Raw genomic sequence first — 17,635 nt, 5'->3', positions numbered from 1 at the left:
TCTTTGTTCACCTGTTACGAAGAGTCCAATGCGACTTCTCTGCTCTCACTAACCTGTGCTAGAAGACCTTTACCACTTGATATGCATTAAACTGCTTAGAGGTTAGGTCAAAAAGGAAACCACAGGGGGGAATTGGAAAGAGAAGTTTGTTTATAAGAATATCCTAATGGAGTCCCTTCTTCCACCTTTCTATTCAAGCCCTAATCACAAGCTTGGGAAAGGGAACCCATAGGACGTTGCTGTTCTTTTTCTGAAATCAATTCCTATACATTGCTTGCACACTGCAGGTACTAAGAATATGTGACTCAGTTACCATCACTTGGATGATAAGTCAGTCTTATTACTGAACAGCTAGATGGCAAGACACAAAACTATACATGAGGAGTTTAATCATATATACCGATAAAATGACTCCTGCGTTACAAGAACGGAAATGACTGTGAGGAAAATAGCAATTCCCTGTTCAGCGGAACAGCTTCCGTTAATCACAGGCTCCATGATAGTACCTTAAAAAGGCATCATGGAGCACAGCAGAAGTCAAATGAAACCTCTTTTGGAACAAAGCCTGCAACATTCATACTGTCTGTGGCAGATGTGTTAAGAAATCTGGCTCAATAGGTTTTATTGCCCGAGGCAAAGCAACAAGTGGCACAAGCTCGGTTGGGTGGAGCATGGTGCTGATAATGGCAAGGTTGCAGGTTCGATCTCCATATGAGACAGCTGCATATTTCTGCATTGTAGGGGATTGGACTAGATGATCCTCAGGGTCCCTTCCAACTCTATGATAACTAACTAACTAAGTTATATTGAAACCTGAGGCAGAAAATCTTATATGTCCCTCTCTCCCATCCCTGGTAGTAAAAACAAAAACAAATAAAATTATACCCAAGAGCTAACTGTTTGTTGCTGTTCCATGACACCCAAAACCAGCTGCCCAAGAGACCCTTCCTCATTCTATCTAATGGTAGGACGGGCCCTATATGAAAGGGATCTGCAAGACACCCCCAAAATTGGACCTCTCCCAATTCAGTGATCCTGATTACGGGTCCAATTACGGTTTTAAACCTAAATTAAACCTGCAGTTGACAGCAAGGATGAGAACCATTCAGATGGTTACTGGAGAGAATAGAATGTCGCAATGGCAAACGATCAAGTTGATTTAAAAGTAAGATACAAAATAATGATCAATTGACTTAAATTATATTCGAAAGTAAAAACTCCTTTTCATTTTTCCTTTTACTATATCCAGCATCCCAGGGATCACAGAAATTACATATGGTTGGGGGGAGGGGAGGGAATATCATTTATGTCAATAATTGGTTTTCTCTAAATGAAACGGTGTACTGCATACTGTAATAGATCTAATTTCATGGTGATCCGACTGAATTCCCCTTAATTATACCTCATTATTCTTAATTACACACAATATCAACTTAGCTTCTCATTGCGTCAATGTTTATGCCATTCATCTGTGTGTAGGTCACTGTGCTCATTGTGCTCTTAGAAACGGATACGTCAGACTTGTATGTTTGGTGCGAATAAATGTTTTGACTAAAATTCTAAAGTTCTATTTGAATATTTTTAAGTTACTTGCTTTGGGGGGGGGGGGTGTTCTGTTTTTTCAACAACAACAAAATGCTTCTCCTTCCTCCTTTGCTTTTGACTCTGCGTGACCCAGTGGTAACAGAGGTAAACCTGGGAACCCTTTCGTAATATGGTGCTCTATGCAATGCCAAAATTTGGTGTCCCCCAATGGACCTTCTAAATTTTGCACCCGCTCGGCTCGGCACCCTGTACGGGGAAACTGCCTGCACCACATTAGCCAGTCTTTTGCGTATAGTTTCTCACTTAGTGTTCATCAATAGTTAGTTGCTGAAATGTGAAGATGTGTCGAAGGCAGCCAACTGGAATGAAGTCCATTAGAAAATCATTCTTTTACAGCAATGGTTTCTGTACACCAGGAACATCTGCTAGCAAACCCACCCACCTACCCACCAACCCCTCCATGACTTTGGGAGGATGAACTGGCTGAAATAATGAAGAGAGAGGCCACTGTGGAATAGCATAGCATGTTTCAGTGTCAGAAACCTTCCTTTAATAGACCTAGTGCCAAACAAAGACTGATGCAACCCAGATAGATGGTAACAAAGAAGTTGCACCGAGCAAAAGTGCTGCTTGGAGTAGTTATTAAAAGAGAAGGATATAACCTGTTTTGAAAAATATGTGCAAGTCAGACAGAATAGACTTATTTTGATCAGAGATCTTCACCTTTGTGTGGGGGTAGGAGTCAGGGGGTAGCTATTGTTATAATTATAGCAAATTACTTACATTCCAAGCATTATATTGCCACTTAGCTCTAATTGAAGGATACACTTGAAGTCAAATTGCTGGATATCGGCTGGAGATAAGGATTAAATGTTCTTTTCTTCAATGCCTGTTGTGACTTTGGGCATTTTTTTGGCTTAAGCAAACTAAATTGTGACCTCTGTGTGCAGGTGGCTATTTATTTTCCCCCAATCAACAATACTCTGCCATTCTGTTGCCTATCACAAAATGAAAAACATGTATTTGGAGCATCATACATTTGTTCATTTCCTTGTCTATTTAAATACTGGCTTCCTACAGAAAATGGAAGTCTTTTGATGCAATAACAAAGAGGATTGCAAACCTGTATAAAAGAAAAGAAAGTGAACAATAAAGGATGCAAAAAAAGAACACATAACACAAAAAATCTTAAGACATTAACAAACCATTTAAAAAAATCTTCATTAACAAACCATTTAAAAAAATCTTCATTAACAAACCATTTTAAAAAATCTTCATTAACAAACCATTTTAAAAAATCTTCAAATATATCAGAAGTAGGAAAACTGAGTAGGGATAACAAGGGAGTGAAATGTGTGCCAAATAAGGATGAAGAGATTGCAGAAAAGATGAATAAATTATTTGTGTCTGATTTCACTATAGAAGATGTAAAACAAACTTTCTCAGGACGGGAGCCTGAGAAATTTCTTTGACAAGAGATGGAGGGTATCCATCCAAGAGGTCTTAAAGATCTCAAATCCAAGTTTCGGGGCAAGTACTTTTTGGTGAAAGAATCCCAGCAGAGATCTGAAATCACAAAATATGCAGCAAAGTAAAGCATGGAAATATAGGCTGTTAGACTTTTAAAATATGTATTTCCAAGTAAGTTTCAAAATAGTTCCCTCTTCCCCCAGCATAGGAAAATACCACATGTTTAGTAACTTTAAATGGTTTACTTACAAACCCTCAAAAAGTCAGGTTCATGTGCTTTTTCATACATCAGTCAGAAAGGTTGCACAGGCAGTAAAACTTAGTTTTGTTCCAGAGTGGTTAAAGTTCCTAAATTAGTGGCACAAGAAGTCAAGAGCCATGCGGTCTTAGCTTGGAGCAACCAGGTCAGACCTCCTCACAAATTGAGCTTCTCAGATAGACTGGAAGTGAACAATAGGCCTGATTACCTAGTCGTTTTCAAGGTGAGCTTAGCCTGACAGGACAACTTACTCTATGGTCTTAACCCCTCCATGCATTAATTAGACTTAAGCATGTTGGTTATATGACGCTGGTTATCCCACATAAACCACCATGATAGACATGCCAGAACATCCCGGACACTCTGAAGCCGTTCTGCCATTAAGATACACCAGTGGGGTGACTGAAATGATGGAGAAGCATGGGCATGACAGGAAAGGAAAGGAGCACATACACCATACCCATCTCCCTTCAGTTATAGTCATGCCCTTGTTGACAGTGCAGGGCCACAGCAGCCACAGATCTAGAACAATATTTTCCTGTGCATTGACTTTCAGTAGCATATCAGAGGGTGTCTGTGGTCGTGTGAGTACAGAATTGCTCTGCCTATCATTCATATATGCCTATTTCTAAACATTTAAGTAATGAAGCAATTGCCTCCAAACCGGATATCCTGCTTTTAGAATTAAATTAGTAATCGCATCTGCACTTCTAAAATTAATGCTGTTGTGGAGGCTTTGTATCTTTTTATCCTTTAAGTGCCTTGTTCTAATGCGATGGATTCCCCCCCCCTCCCACCCGCCATTCTAAGCAGAATTGTTTCTTACTTCCTCAAGAGGAAGAAAATCTTTAATTTCCTTCACAGTAGCAGTTAATTCTCTTTGGGTCTATTTTGCATTTCTAGCTATTGTGTAATTCACATCCGTCTGTTTCACTGCAAATGTTGTATTCATTCTCACGTCCTAAATATGTTTTCCTTGGAAGTGCTGGTGGAGAGCTCAGCAAACCTCTTCCCTATCCTGCGCTATGCAAGACACCCTAGATTGGGATAAAGTCCTGGAGTTAGCTGCTTGCACATACTTTTAGTTCCTGCTACTCTACGTAGCAGAATACTGAGTCCGGACCTTTTCACCAGTCATAATAACTTGGATGGCAAAAGTACAGGGTGTCACGGTTTTTCATCAGGTCTGCCCCCAAGACGTTCTGCTCCTTGAGGCAAAGGACGAGATGGTATTGCTCCATTCCATGCATAGAAGCTCACGAGATTGACAGCTGGATTTTACTTTTACTCTGGAAATGAAACACCATCCTCTACTGCACTTCAGGGTGGCAGACTCAGCTACAGGGCCACACAGGTCAATCACAAGAACATAAGAAGAGACCTGTTGGATCAGGTCCAGCATCCTGTTCTCACGGTGGTCAGCTAGATGTCTGTGCAAAACCTGAAAGCAGAACCTGGGCACAAGAGCACTTTCCTTGCCTGAGGTTTCCATCAAATGGTATGCAGAGCATAGACATCTTGGACACTGATAGCCTTATCCTCTGTGAATTTTGCTAGCCTTCTTTCAAAGCCATCTAGGTTGGTGATCATCGCTGCCTCCTCTGGGAGCGAGTGCTATAATTTGCTCTTTTCCTTAATTTGAAGTGTAAACACATCTGCTTTATTTTGGCAGCACTTCAAGATTTATTCGCAATCTCCGCCTCCTTCTTTGTGATTTTTTTGCAAACCACGCCCAACTTGCTACTGTGCATAGGTGTGCTCAGCCAGTTGTGTGAAAATGTTGGCCTTCAGTGACAAAGGTCAGCACACGTTTTGTAAGCAAGTTACAACATGCAGAGCTGCCTGAAGATGGACAGGAATGAGCAAGTTAAGAAGCGACATGTTAGGGACATTGGTGCTTCTGAGAAAATTCTGTAAGAGCAAAGGACTGAAATTCAGTAGCACAGTTCCTGACATCCTTTTGTATTTTATAAAAGTGAGTACTGATAGGAAGCAATGAGGGGGAACAATGGAAAATGAAAACACACACACACTAAAAGATTTATTTAAAAAAGAAGAAAAAAACTTTGAGGAGAATAATTTATGACGCCAAATCAAGTATTTCCATTTAAGATTAAAAGGCTTTGCAAACTGTCTATTCTATTTATGCTATTATAAATCAGTCACATATGCATATATGAAAATCATGCAAAATGGGATTATCATAACGCTCCTTCTACAAGCACAGAGCTTAACCCTGCTTATCCAAATAAGGGCAATTCATACTGTAACTATTGGAGAACCTGCTGCAAGAGCAGACCAGGGGCATTTCCTATTAACGCCTCTTTCCAAATAACTGGGTAGAAGAAGTATATAGCATGAAGTGGGAGAAACTTGCTATGTAGTAAGGTCTAGAATTTTGCACCACATCCCCTTCCCACCCAAATCCAGCAGCTAGAAAGTGCAAAGTGCAGTTGAAGTAAAAATAAACACTTCTTCTGAGTCAATTGCGATTGTTACATTTTTCTCTCTCTCATTCTGACATGGGAGTTTTGAGGCTGTTATGTACTGAGTTGAATAGGATCCAAACTGCAGCAGTCTGATTGGTCCTAGAACAATAGGATTGAGATTGCAGCAGTCTGACTGGTCCCAGAACAATAGGATTGAGATTGCAGCAGTCTGATTGGTCCCAGAACAATAGCATTGAGATTGCAGCAGTCTGATTGGTCAGCAGGAGCCACCCAATCCAGCTCCAGGTGGAAGTGAATCCGCACTCTGATTGGCTTACAGGAGTATCCCGGAATTAGCCAATCACGTGGGGCCCATTGTGTAAATAGTGTATATAAAGCAAACGTTTTGGGGAAACTGCATTCCTCACTACTATGAGCTGAATAAGGAGCATGAAATTCACACTGGACTCCGAGTATATTTCAGAGGCCTAATTACAACCTTATATGCAAATGTGTATATTTAATCCCAAGAGCTTGTGGATGCGACAGTTTTCAGCAAAGTGGCTCTGTGGGTGACGGATGGACAGTGGGGAGGTGCTTAACCCTTTTCCTGCTTTCTGTTTTTCTGCTGTAACGCCATTTCCCCCTCAGCTACAGTATTCCATTCCTCCTACGGTGTTCCAAATGCATGCTTACATTTGCAGGCATGTGTCTGAAGCCTTGTAATGAGAAAAGCAGGTGGGAGGTGGGGGGGAAATGCAGCAGAAAAGTGGGTGTGGAAAGGGGGTTAAGCACTGCTCCATAGCTGTCAACCCTCCCTGCTGTTCCCAATGCTGTAATAAGGGAATTTCCTGCAAAAAAAGGGAAAGGTTCCTCACTGCTTCTCTGTTAAAAAAAACAAACCACACCTTCCTGAAGCTGCTTATCCTTCACAAAAAAAATGAATAAATAGTTGCTGTCATTGTTTATGATAGCCATTATTAATATTATTATTATTCACATTTTAAAACTGCCTTTCAGCCAAAAGTTTCCCTGGGTGAAATGTCACAATAAAATGCAACATAGCAAAACATCGGCATTAAAACCATTAATAAGCACAGTAAAAAAAAAAATTAGCAGAATTTGTCACCTGGTCCCAAAAATCCAGAAGGAACAGATATGTTTTAAACTGATATTTAAAACACTTATTTTCATGTAGTTTGGCTCTTAGGGGCCCTTAACATACAAATAGCTCAGTTGGTTAGAGTGTAGTGCTGATAACGCCAAGGTTACAGGTTCGATCCCCCATACGAGACTGCTGCATATTCCTGCATTACAGGGGGTTGGACTTTGATGATCCTCAAGCTCCCTTGCCACTCTACAGTTCTGTAATTCTAAGATTCTACTGAGTCACTTAATAATATACCGTAATTCTTTGTAATGGTATGTCACACATCTGTGTATGTGTGAAAGAGAGTTTTGCAAATCCAGTCACATGAGTGGAGAGAGAGTATTGTACTGACAGGCATAATTTATGGGGCTTTGGTATTCACACACACACACATACACACAAACACTGCAGCTGCGTTATATATCACAATAGTGAAAAAATCTCTTGTGTGGTTTGGCATGTTACGTGAAGCAAGACTTTGGGTAAAATCCTACCACAAGCGAGTACCGGTAATACTTTTGAAAAGATCAAAAGAACTCTTGCTCAGCTGTAGCTATTACTATTATTCACAAATGCGAGGCGTCTTCACAGATTTTGCAATATTTGAAACTTTGGAGTCTTGTGGTCATTTTGATTACTGGTGTCTACACTGCTTTACAACAATTGAAAAGCAGCTGAGTTTGGGGGCAAGGCAAGGATGGTGGCAGAGCAAGAGAAACTATAAGATTCTCAGTACTGATGCTAAAATATATCATTTGCTGTTGCAGCTTTGCTGAAGTTGCTTTCTTTCTTGATACTGCTACTTAACACAATACATTTCCAACCTGGGAACATTCTGATTTGCCGAAGTAGAATTTAAGAAGCATCAGGATGCCTCTTAAATGCAGACAATGAAAGCACCTCACAAGAAACAGCAGAATGGTAGAGGTAATTACACCCTAAGAACTGAGAAAAGGATGGTGTCATGTGTTCAATCTGGATAATAATATATGTGGTTTGGACTGATACTTTTATGGAAAGTGCTATGGAAGGCTCAGCTGAGCTGCATGCCCAGAGCCCAGATGTAACATCTGATGTTATTCCATTATCAATTCCAGAAAAAGGATCATAGCTCAGTGCTGGAGCACCTAGATATGACCTGCTATAATAGGGTTGCCATATGTCCTCTTTTTCCAGGACACGTCCTCTTTTTCATGTCATCTTAGTGATCCATTGTTAAAAATATGAGTTGGCAAATGTGTCTTCTTTTCTGCTGTCCAAAATATGGCAACCCCAGCAGTGCTTTTTGTTTTGGCAATCTACCAAAGAATACGATAACACAGTGTTTTTCAACCACTGTTCCGCGGCACACTAGTGTGCTGCGAGATGTTGCCTGGTGTGCCGTGGGAAAAATTGAAAAATTCAAGAGAATTACTTTATATATAGTCAATATAGGCACAGAGTTATTTTTTTTAAACATTTTCTAATGGTGGTGTGCCTCGTGATTTTTTTCATGAAACAAGTGTGCCTTTGCCCAAAAAAGGTTGAAAAACACTGCGATAACATATAATAAAATCAGGATTAAGGGGTTTTCTCAGGATGGTGGCTGGTGTGTGTGTCCTGTGTCCCGTTGGTGCGGTGGTGCCAACCTGCCCTTCTTTTGATAGGAAATGCTTGGGGGTGAGGACAAAATGGGGGGGTTTGAGGAGGATCAGATTGAGGGGAGTGAGAAATGTCCCTATTTTCATCTGAGGAACGTTGGAGGGTATGCACTTTGGTTATTCATGTGCATGGAGTATCATTCTCAATGGCAGTTATATAAACATTGGTGGGAAGAATTGTTAGCAGTGAAGTCGGAGGGAAATGAAATGCAAAACTGTTGCAAACACCGATCATTATGTTATTTACAGTTGCCATTGACACAAAACAGTTGCCAGTGATAACATAGACACCCTGGCGTTGATACACTACTTAACAAATGTAATGGGATCAAAAAGGACCTTCATCCCAATTCAAGCTGCAGGTAGTATAGCTGAACCTCTTGGCAATTTGTAATTCCACTGCTTCACATTGTAGTATCTTTCTTTGTTCAAGAAAGGCCACTTTAAGATCGGGTACAGAGTGGAAGGTTGAAATGTTCCTCCACAGTTCCCCCTACAAGACCCCATCCCACCCCACGTTTCATATTGCCATTTCTGATTTTAGATCTGTGTTGATTTATTTTTCTGCGTAGAGGTTGACCTGTTTGTCCTAGGTAGAATGCAAACTGCATTACTGTCAGATGATGACAGATACCTTCTTTGGAAGATGAGCAATTAAACGAACCCTTGATGTTGTAGATAATATTATTAGGTCCTGCAATAGTGCTGCCAGAGTAGACGGTGTCTTTGGGCAAGTGAAATTTTGCTCATTGGCCAACTGCCATCTCAGAACAAAAGTGATTAAGGCTGGAAATCCTGTTCATGTTTACCTGGGAGTAAGCACCACTAAACTCAATAGGAATTCAACGTAAACATGTGTGTGATAGCACTGCCAGGAAAAAAATTATTTTGAAATATGTTATTCATTTATTAAATTCATATCCCTCCCTTCCTCCCCAAGGAGGATTAGCACACACGTTTAGCTTTCTGTAATTAACTTTCAGCAAAAGGCTGGTATGTATTTAGTTGGTAAGTAATGAGTTAACTCTAGAGTCTTTGCAAAGAGGCAGAGGACAATGCATTAGCTATAAACTCTCACATGCTTAATATGAGAAAAACAACACCTAAAATAAGCTAGCGATTTTTTACATTTCCAGCTGCAAAAGTAAGTGTAAATGATTCACATTGTAACCTATTTCCAAAGTGATATTGCGCCTAGTCCCATAAAATGTGAATAAGCACTCCACTTTCAGTCTATTGACCAGCATTTCTTTGTAGGCAGAGTGGTACAGCATGAAGTGTTATATGGTTATTTGTGTAACACACTTTTTGCTGACAGTTCTTCAAGGGCGCAGAACAATATTCTTCCAGGTGTCACATGTGAATGGCTGCCCCTCAAACACTGGGTGTTATGTTGCAATTTCACACCTGCATACACAGCCTCTTCAGCTACATGTGTAAAAAGCAGGCTTAGAGAAACACCTCTGTGAAACAGGAAACCAAAAGTACAAGTTGCCTAGCTACAGAGAACAATACAAATCTGGAATGAATCTGTGAACAGAAGTCCAAGAAATCACATGTGAGATATTGCAACAACTAACTGCACCAAAGAGGTGTGACAGTGATGCAGGTACATAATTAGTAACCCCTAGCATGTTTTAACCATATTTCCTTGATGAATTACAGAATTACAAGGATGGAAGTTTGTAACACTTGGATTACTTGCTGGAAACAGATGCCTCAGAAGGCTTTGCACCTTTTAAGAGCTGGTAAGAATGATTATAATCTTGATTGAGGATTAATGTAAGTGAAGAGTTGGTAGAGCATGAGACTCTTAATCTCAAGGTTGGGGGTTCGAGTCCCATGTTGGGAAAAAAGAGTCTTGCTTTGCAGGAGGTTGGAGTAGATAACCCTTGTGGTTCATTACAATTTTATCATTTGTTCAAGAATAAAAGCAAAGCAATAGAGTCCTCTAAGAATCATTTAACTGAATGCACCATTCAATGCAAACGTTAAGTGCAGAATTAAGTTCTTGAAAACATGTATGAATTTTGTGGCATCATATTTAACAAGGTCCACAAATGTATACATAAAGCCATATACCTTTTCAAAGTCCTGGACAAATGAGTTGCATGGATTTTGACACGGTTATGGTAGGTATATTTCTTTTCAGTCATCCATATTTTATATGGTTGTTTGACACGCTCTTGTGTTTCGCAGACTATTCTTTTGTTACCTTGTGTTGCAGTGCAGAGTTATGGTAAAAGTAGAATTGTTCAATTTTTCATTGACTTGTTATGGGAAGAATCGCTTGTTCTGCCTTTGTGTGTTGATTCTGCAAATAACAAAGGGGATTGTCCCATCTATCTTCTTTATAAAGTTCAAGTGTTAATAAGACAGTCAAGCATTTCCAGGTGATCTTGTCAGCTGAGGAATCGTATTCTGCACTGCCAAATATGGCCAAATGAGCCATCTTTTTCACTTAACTTTCTCACATACACAAATAGCTCATTAACAGCTCCATTCTCACTCATCTGCAGTAGAAATGGCACATTTTAGCATGTGCATTTCTTAGGAGGAAAGGTGTGAGGTGTGCAATTATTAGAAAACAAGCTACAATTTGTGTTGTACTGCAAGAAAGTCCAGTGAAATAGACATCTAGATTCTAGCTTCATAGCATTTCCTGTTTAGGTAGTAGATTTAGGGTTAACAAGTTTTTTGTTTTTGTTTTTAATTTGCAAAAAGAACACCCAAAGTTTCCCCTACAGCAGGAGTGAGGGAAACTGTGGCTTTCCAGATTTTCTTGTCCCAGTCAGCATATTCAGTAGTCAGGGATAATTCAAGTTGTAGTGATGTAGTCCAACGACTCTGAAGGGTCGCATGTTTCTCTCCCCTACCCCTACAGGCAGTCATATCAGCCCCACACATTCCTGTAATCCATCCTCCTCCAAGTCTGGTGCTCCTGCTGTATTGGACCACAACTCCCATCAGCCTCTGCCATCACAGCCACGTTGAGCGAGACTGATGGGAGTTGTAGTCCAAAACATCTAAAGAGCATCAAGATGGGGAAGGCTGCTGTAATCACATGGGTAATGTAAATCTGTGTGGGCACAGATGCAGCTGGAAATAATTTCTGCTTTTGTGGCAGCACAAAGCTGCCACAACAATTGGAATTACTTGTCATGTGCAGCCTGCTTCGCATTTTCTGCATGCAATTGTAAGTATATGGACAAGAGGAGCTGCCACTTCTTTTATGCTGTAGGAAATGTGTGAATTGTTCCTTTCACTGCCCTTAACTTTCAGCAGCTGTCACTGCCAAATAACATTGAAGCTGCTCGGGCAGAAAGATATTGCAGAGTTGACAGAGAGGGGGAGACATTTTCTGCAATGCATCAACTAATCCAGTCTGTGGAAGTCTTCTATGGTTTCATCATATACAGGTTATGGGGAAGGTTTGTATGGAGGAGGAGAATACATTTGATGAATCTTCTCATGTATTTTCTGTCTATGTACAGTGGTTGTTGTTGTTGTTGTTCAGTCGTTCAGTCGTGTCCGACTCTTCGTGACCCCATGGACCAGAGCACGCCAGGCACGCCTATCCTCCACTGCCTCTCGCAGTTTGGCCAAACTCATGTTAGTAGCTTCGAGAACACTGTCCAACCATCTCATCCTCTGTCGTCCCCTTCTCCTTGTGCCCTCCATCTTTCCCAACACCAGGGTCTTTTCTAGGGAGTCTTCTCTTCTCATGAGGTGGCCAAAGTACTGGAGCCTCAACTTCAGGATCTGTCCTTCCAGTGAACACTCAGGGCTGATTTCCTTAAGAATGGATAGGTTTCATCTTCTTGCAGTCCATGGGACTCTCAAGAGTCTCCTCCAGCACCATAATTCAAAAGCATCAATTCTTCGGCGATCAGCCTTCTTGATGGTCCAGCTCTCACTTCCGTACATTACTACTGGGAAAACCATAGCTTTAACTATACGGACCTTTGTCGGCAAGGTGATGTCTTTGCTTTTTAAGATGCTGTCTAGGTTTGTCATTGCTTTTCTCCCAAGAAGCAGGCGTCTTCTAATTTCGTGACTGCTGTCACCATCTGCAGTGATCATGGAGCCCAAGAAAGTGAAATCTCTCACTGCCTCCATTTCTTCCCCTTCTATTTGCCAGGAGGTGATGGGACCAGTGGCCATGATCTTAGTTTTTTTGATGTTGAGCTTCAGACCATATTTTGCGCTCTCCTCTTTCACCCTCATTAAAAGGTTCTTTAATTCCTCCTCACTTTCTGCCATCAAGGTAGTATCATCAGCATATCTGAGATTGTTAATATTGATATGTACAGTGGTACCTCTGGTTAAGTACTTAATTCGTTCCGGAGGTCCGTTCTTAACCTGAAACTGTTCTTAACCTGAAGCACCACTTTAGCTAAAGGGGCCTCCCACTGCTGCTGCGCCACCAGAGCACAATTTCTGTTCTTACCCTGAAGCTAAGTTCTTAACCTGAAGCGTTATTTCTGGGTTAGCGGAGTCTGTAACCTGAAGCGTATGTAACCTGAAGCGTATGTAACCCAAGGTACCACTGTATATGCGAAATGAATTAAACAACTCTCATTTTGATTTAGTAATGTGTAACTCTAAAGTTGCTAGTTTTTGCAGTTTTAAATACTGTAAGTGCAAAGATTTTGTAAGTCAATATGTGTAATCAAAAGCAAGCAATCGAGAGACATTTCTTACCTTCAGTCATCCAATAGTCAAATACTAAGACTGCACTACAAGGCAATCATAAAGCCAATCTTATGCATGCCTACTCTGAAGAAGTCCCACTGAGTTCAGTGGGGCTTACTCCCCGCTAAGCATGCTTGGATTGTATCCATGCAACATATATTGAAGAAGTAGAAAAGCAATCACCCAATAGTCTTTTCCCAGTAATGCCTTGTAATGCAACTCTGCGTATGTTTAATCAGATATCCTACTAAGATCTTAGGCTTTAGAATTTCAGTGTGAACTCACTCAGCTGGGTGGATGTTTCATTCAGTTCAATGTATAGGATTGTGCTGTTAGTCTTTCAGTTTGTACTCCTATTATTCCATATGCATTGGCAAGAAATCAGTGGGGTCTTTTATGATATGTACTAGCTCTCAGTGGCATAGCGCTACAGGCTGTCTATCATTTCCTTGTAATTCAATTCAAGCAGTAGGAGAGAAATTTTCTGGGTTCAATGTTTATTAGCATTCAGTATTACCATTGCAAATTTGCTGCAGTGATTTGGCTCTTGTTTCCTACAGCATCAAATAGTCCTTTTTTGTTTCCACTGGCTAACTTGTGCTACAGCTTGTAAAAGAAGAGCAAGAGCTCTATCAAATCATGGCAGCGTCATAGATTTCTTTCCCTAATGAGGAGGCCAATTTCCATGTTGGAAAAGTGTACGTTTTGTAACATCAGAATGTATATCTCTCTTTGCAGCTGATCTGGAATTCAATATTTCTGTCGGCTTCTGAATCTGTGCATTAATGAGCTCATCTTTCAAATAGTACAAGATGTAAAGGTGAACAGTAGCTTGCTTACTTTACAGTGGAGGGGGATGAAGTCTCAAAAATAAGCCCCTGTTCTGCCTGCCCATCTGCCTCACATGTACTTGAACCTCCAAGTTCAAGTCTAACTTGTAGCTTACAGTAACTTACTAATAGCCTGTGAATTAAATAAATAAATAAACAAACAAACAAACTTAAGTCTGCTAATTAACTCCCACTACCACAATAAGCATTTTAAATAAACACTTCCTTAAATTCACACTTTTAAATAGTTGCCTAGTTAAGATCGTATAGCTGTGAGATTGACCCATAACTGAAATAAACTTAAACAGGAACAAAAATAATGTTTATTTTAGGGATCCATAAACGCACAAATGTTATTAATTGGGAGATTGCAGGATAATGTATTGGCATAATATAAAATGCTACAACTTTAGATGTTATGCCTTATATAAACTTGGTATCGTTAAGGAATATGGCAGTCATTTGCTTAATAACCCCTCTGTTTAAATGTAGGAACTAATTATTCTGTCTTCTTTGAACCCACTCAGCACCCACAGAACAGGTATGGTTTCTAGAATGAAGTTTTCTCTGGCGCAGCCACTAGTGCTTCACATTGGCCTGTTGGGTGTTTGGCCCCACAATGTCTTTCTGAAGAAGTTTGGGCTTTAGTCAGGACCACCATCCTAAATACTATGGCTTCAGGTTCCCAGTTGTCCGCTTGCTGGAGCATCTCTGCTTTCCTAAGCACAACACCTCTGGAATCCTCTGATCACTTGCTGTTATCTTGTGCCCCTTTCCCTTCTTTCTTCAGGCCACAAGTCTTCTGCTGAGGCTCAGCCACCTTTTGGACTCCTCCTCAACTCTTTCAGCTCTACCTCTTCTTCAATTTTCTGTCTACCTTTCTCATGCACTTCTATGCCTTTCAGCTCTTAATTCCAACCCTCCACTGTTTGATCTATTCTTTAATTTTTTTTAATTAGCCATGGCTTCAGGTAATAAAATGTGGCCACTTCCCAGGATGTACTTTTATCGATCCTTATCTAATGGCCCATTGGAGTTATTCTATAGGTAAATGTAAAGGACCTCTGGATGGTTAAGTCGATTCAAAGGCAACTATGGGGTTGTGACACTCATCTTGTTTTCAGGCCAAGGGAGCCGGCGTTTGTCTACAGACAGCTTTCCGGGTCATGTGGCCAGCATGACTAAACTGCTTCTGGTGCAATGGAAGCCAGAGCACACGGATATGCCGTTTACCTTCCTGCTGCAGCGGTACCTATTTATCTACTTGCACTGGTGTGCTTTTGAACTGCTACCGGTAGGTTGACAGGAGCTGGGACAGAGCAACGGGAGCTCACTCCGTCACAGGGATTTGAACCGCCGACCTTCCAATCAGCAAGCCCAAGAGGCTCAGTAATTTAGACCACAGCGCCACCCGCATCCCTGCCAGTTATTTTATACTGAACCTCGGAATGCCAATTGGCTCAGACCTTCCAAGTGTCCCTATTTTCCAGAGACAGTCCCAGATTTACAGAAGCCATCCCAGTTTCTGATTTGATCCTGGAATGTCCTGTTCTTCCTTAGGATGTCCCTATTTTCATCGGAGAAATGTTGGAGGGAGTTATGCGACCCCCAAACCAAGGAGATAAGTAACTATACAACCTTTAGAAGATATCTGAAGGCAACCCTTTATAGGGAAGTTTTTGAATACTTAATGATGTTTCTTATATATGTTAGAAGCTGCCCAGAGTGGCTGGAGCAACCCAGTCAGATGGGCAGGGATGTTGTTGTTGTTGTTGAATAGGATGTCCCTATTTTCATCGGAGAAATGTTGGAAGGTATGTTAGATGTTCCTACAGAGTATAAATATCCAAGACATTCACTTTCAGTACCGTGAGCTTCAAAAGGCGTTTCCTTCCTTAGCAACTGTAACCAAGGCTTCTATTACCATTCCTACTTGCACACTTGGTAACCGTCACAGAGGTCTGAGTCCTAATCATATAGTTTTACCTTATGTTTCATTGAAACGGAGGTATTTAATCACAGGACCAAAATTATATCCATTCCTAACTCTAAAGGCCTGCCCTTCCACCTCAAGTAATGATAAATAGTTTCTTCCCTCGTGAAGACAACGTAAAACCATGTCTCATAGGCTTTTTATCTGTAAGAATATATGCTACACTGAATCAGTAGAGCCCAGGGCATCTCCTTTAAAAAGCCCATTGAGCTTCTTATCAGATAGCTGATATGCACAATATGTTTCATTGCTCCTGAATTCTGTAAACACTTTGATATATTCATAATGGTTTTCCTAGCCGGTTGTCGGAAACGAACAAATGAAAATAATAAAAAATATCAAGATTATGCTAGACAAATAGAGGTTTCAGAAGCATCCCTGCTGCTATGTGCGGCAATTCGTAAGATTCAACAAAGTGCTTAAAGCTGTATCTTAGAAGGTGACTGACTTCAATGGCAGCATTTTCAGAAGTTGCAACAGAAAAAAGGACCCATGATGATAATTAATACCTAATGGTGTTTAAATGCTGCTGCTTCTGTCGTTGCATAGCAACTGACACATCACAGGCCTGCCAGTGTGCAATAAAAGAAAGAGGCACTAATAAAAGAAAGGAAAGAGTGAGGCACCATTCCCCTCTGCCCCTCAAACTAGCTTCCCCCTTTTGTTTTCTAACTTTTTCCCTATATGAGGTCCCTCTGGAGCCCTAGCACTGGTTTGTGGCATGGAAAAAGAAAATTAAACAGTGTGGGGAAACCTGAAAACCTATAATTGAATTAAACAAAAAGGCTATCTTCTTCTTCTTCTACAAAATGTAGCTTTGGCCAGAAATCCACCAGTGATAGTGTAGTTACCTTATTGTAATACTGCAGTCTCTCTCTCTTTTTTTAAGGCTTCCTTCCTTTTTAAAATAGGATTGAGGTTCTCTGCCCTAGGCTGGAACTGATCTTAACTCATGAGTTGAGATCATGGACTTAAGTGATAAAAAGTGTCTTGATTTCTTTTGTTGTGGTTTAATGGCAATAAGCAAGGCAGAGGATGTGAAAGGGTACAATTATTCCCGAAATGTGGCCTTTTCAAGCTCATAAAACCATTTTGTTCTTCATACTCTTTATTTTTCTTTCTCCGACTGTAGGTGAGTTCAGGCTCTTATCTGGACATGTGAACAACGCAGTTGGAAGCAGTGGCACTCATGCAAGCTCTGCCTCCAATATCCCATGAATGCCACGCTGCCTGTTCAGTTCCCAACCATCATTGTGTTGACTGGGGACCCCGATAAAGCAGAGCCCCAAATTGTGCAAAGTGTTCATTCAAGAGAACCCTAGTAGAAGCCCCCAGCAGATCTGTCCCACCCAGTGGTAGAAGTTTGATGAAAAAGGCATATGATCTGTGCAAGGATGTGTGCATGTCCCACCCCCACCCCCCATTTCCATGTTCAGGTGAATGCCTGAACACACCTTGTGTGTGTATATGCAAGTCCAGCATTATAAGTCAGATAAGAGTTCCCCAATAATTATTATTTCTGAGTGAATGAGGTTCACAAACGTTTAGATGCATACTGGACATATAACTGATGTATAGATATCCATGCACATACATAATAGAATGTATTTTCTGTTTTTAAAGC

Source organism: Lacerta agilis, chromosome 10, assembly GCF_009819535.1.
Source record: "Lacerta agilis isolate rLacAgi1 chromosome 10, rLacAgi1.pri, whole genome shotgun sequence".
NCBI lineage: Eukaryota > Metazoa > Chordata > Lepidosauria > Squamata > Lacertidae > Lacerta > Lacerta agilis.
The sequence above is the reverse complement of the archived record's forward strand: the minus strand, read 5'-3'. Positions refer to the sequence as shown.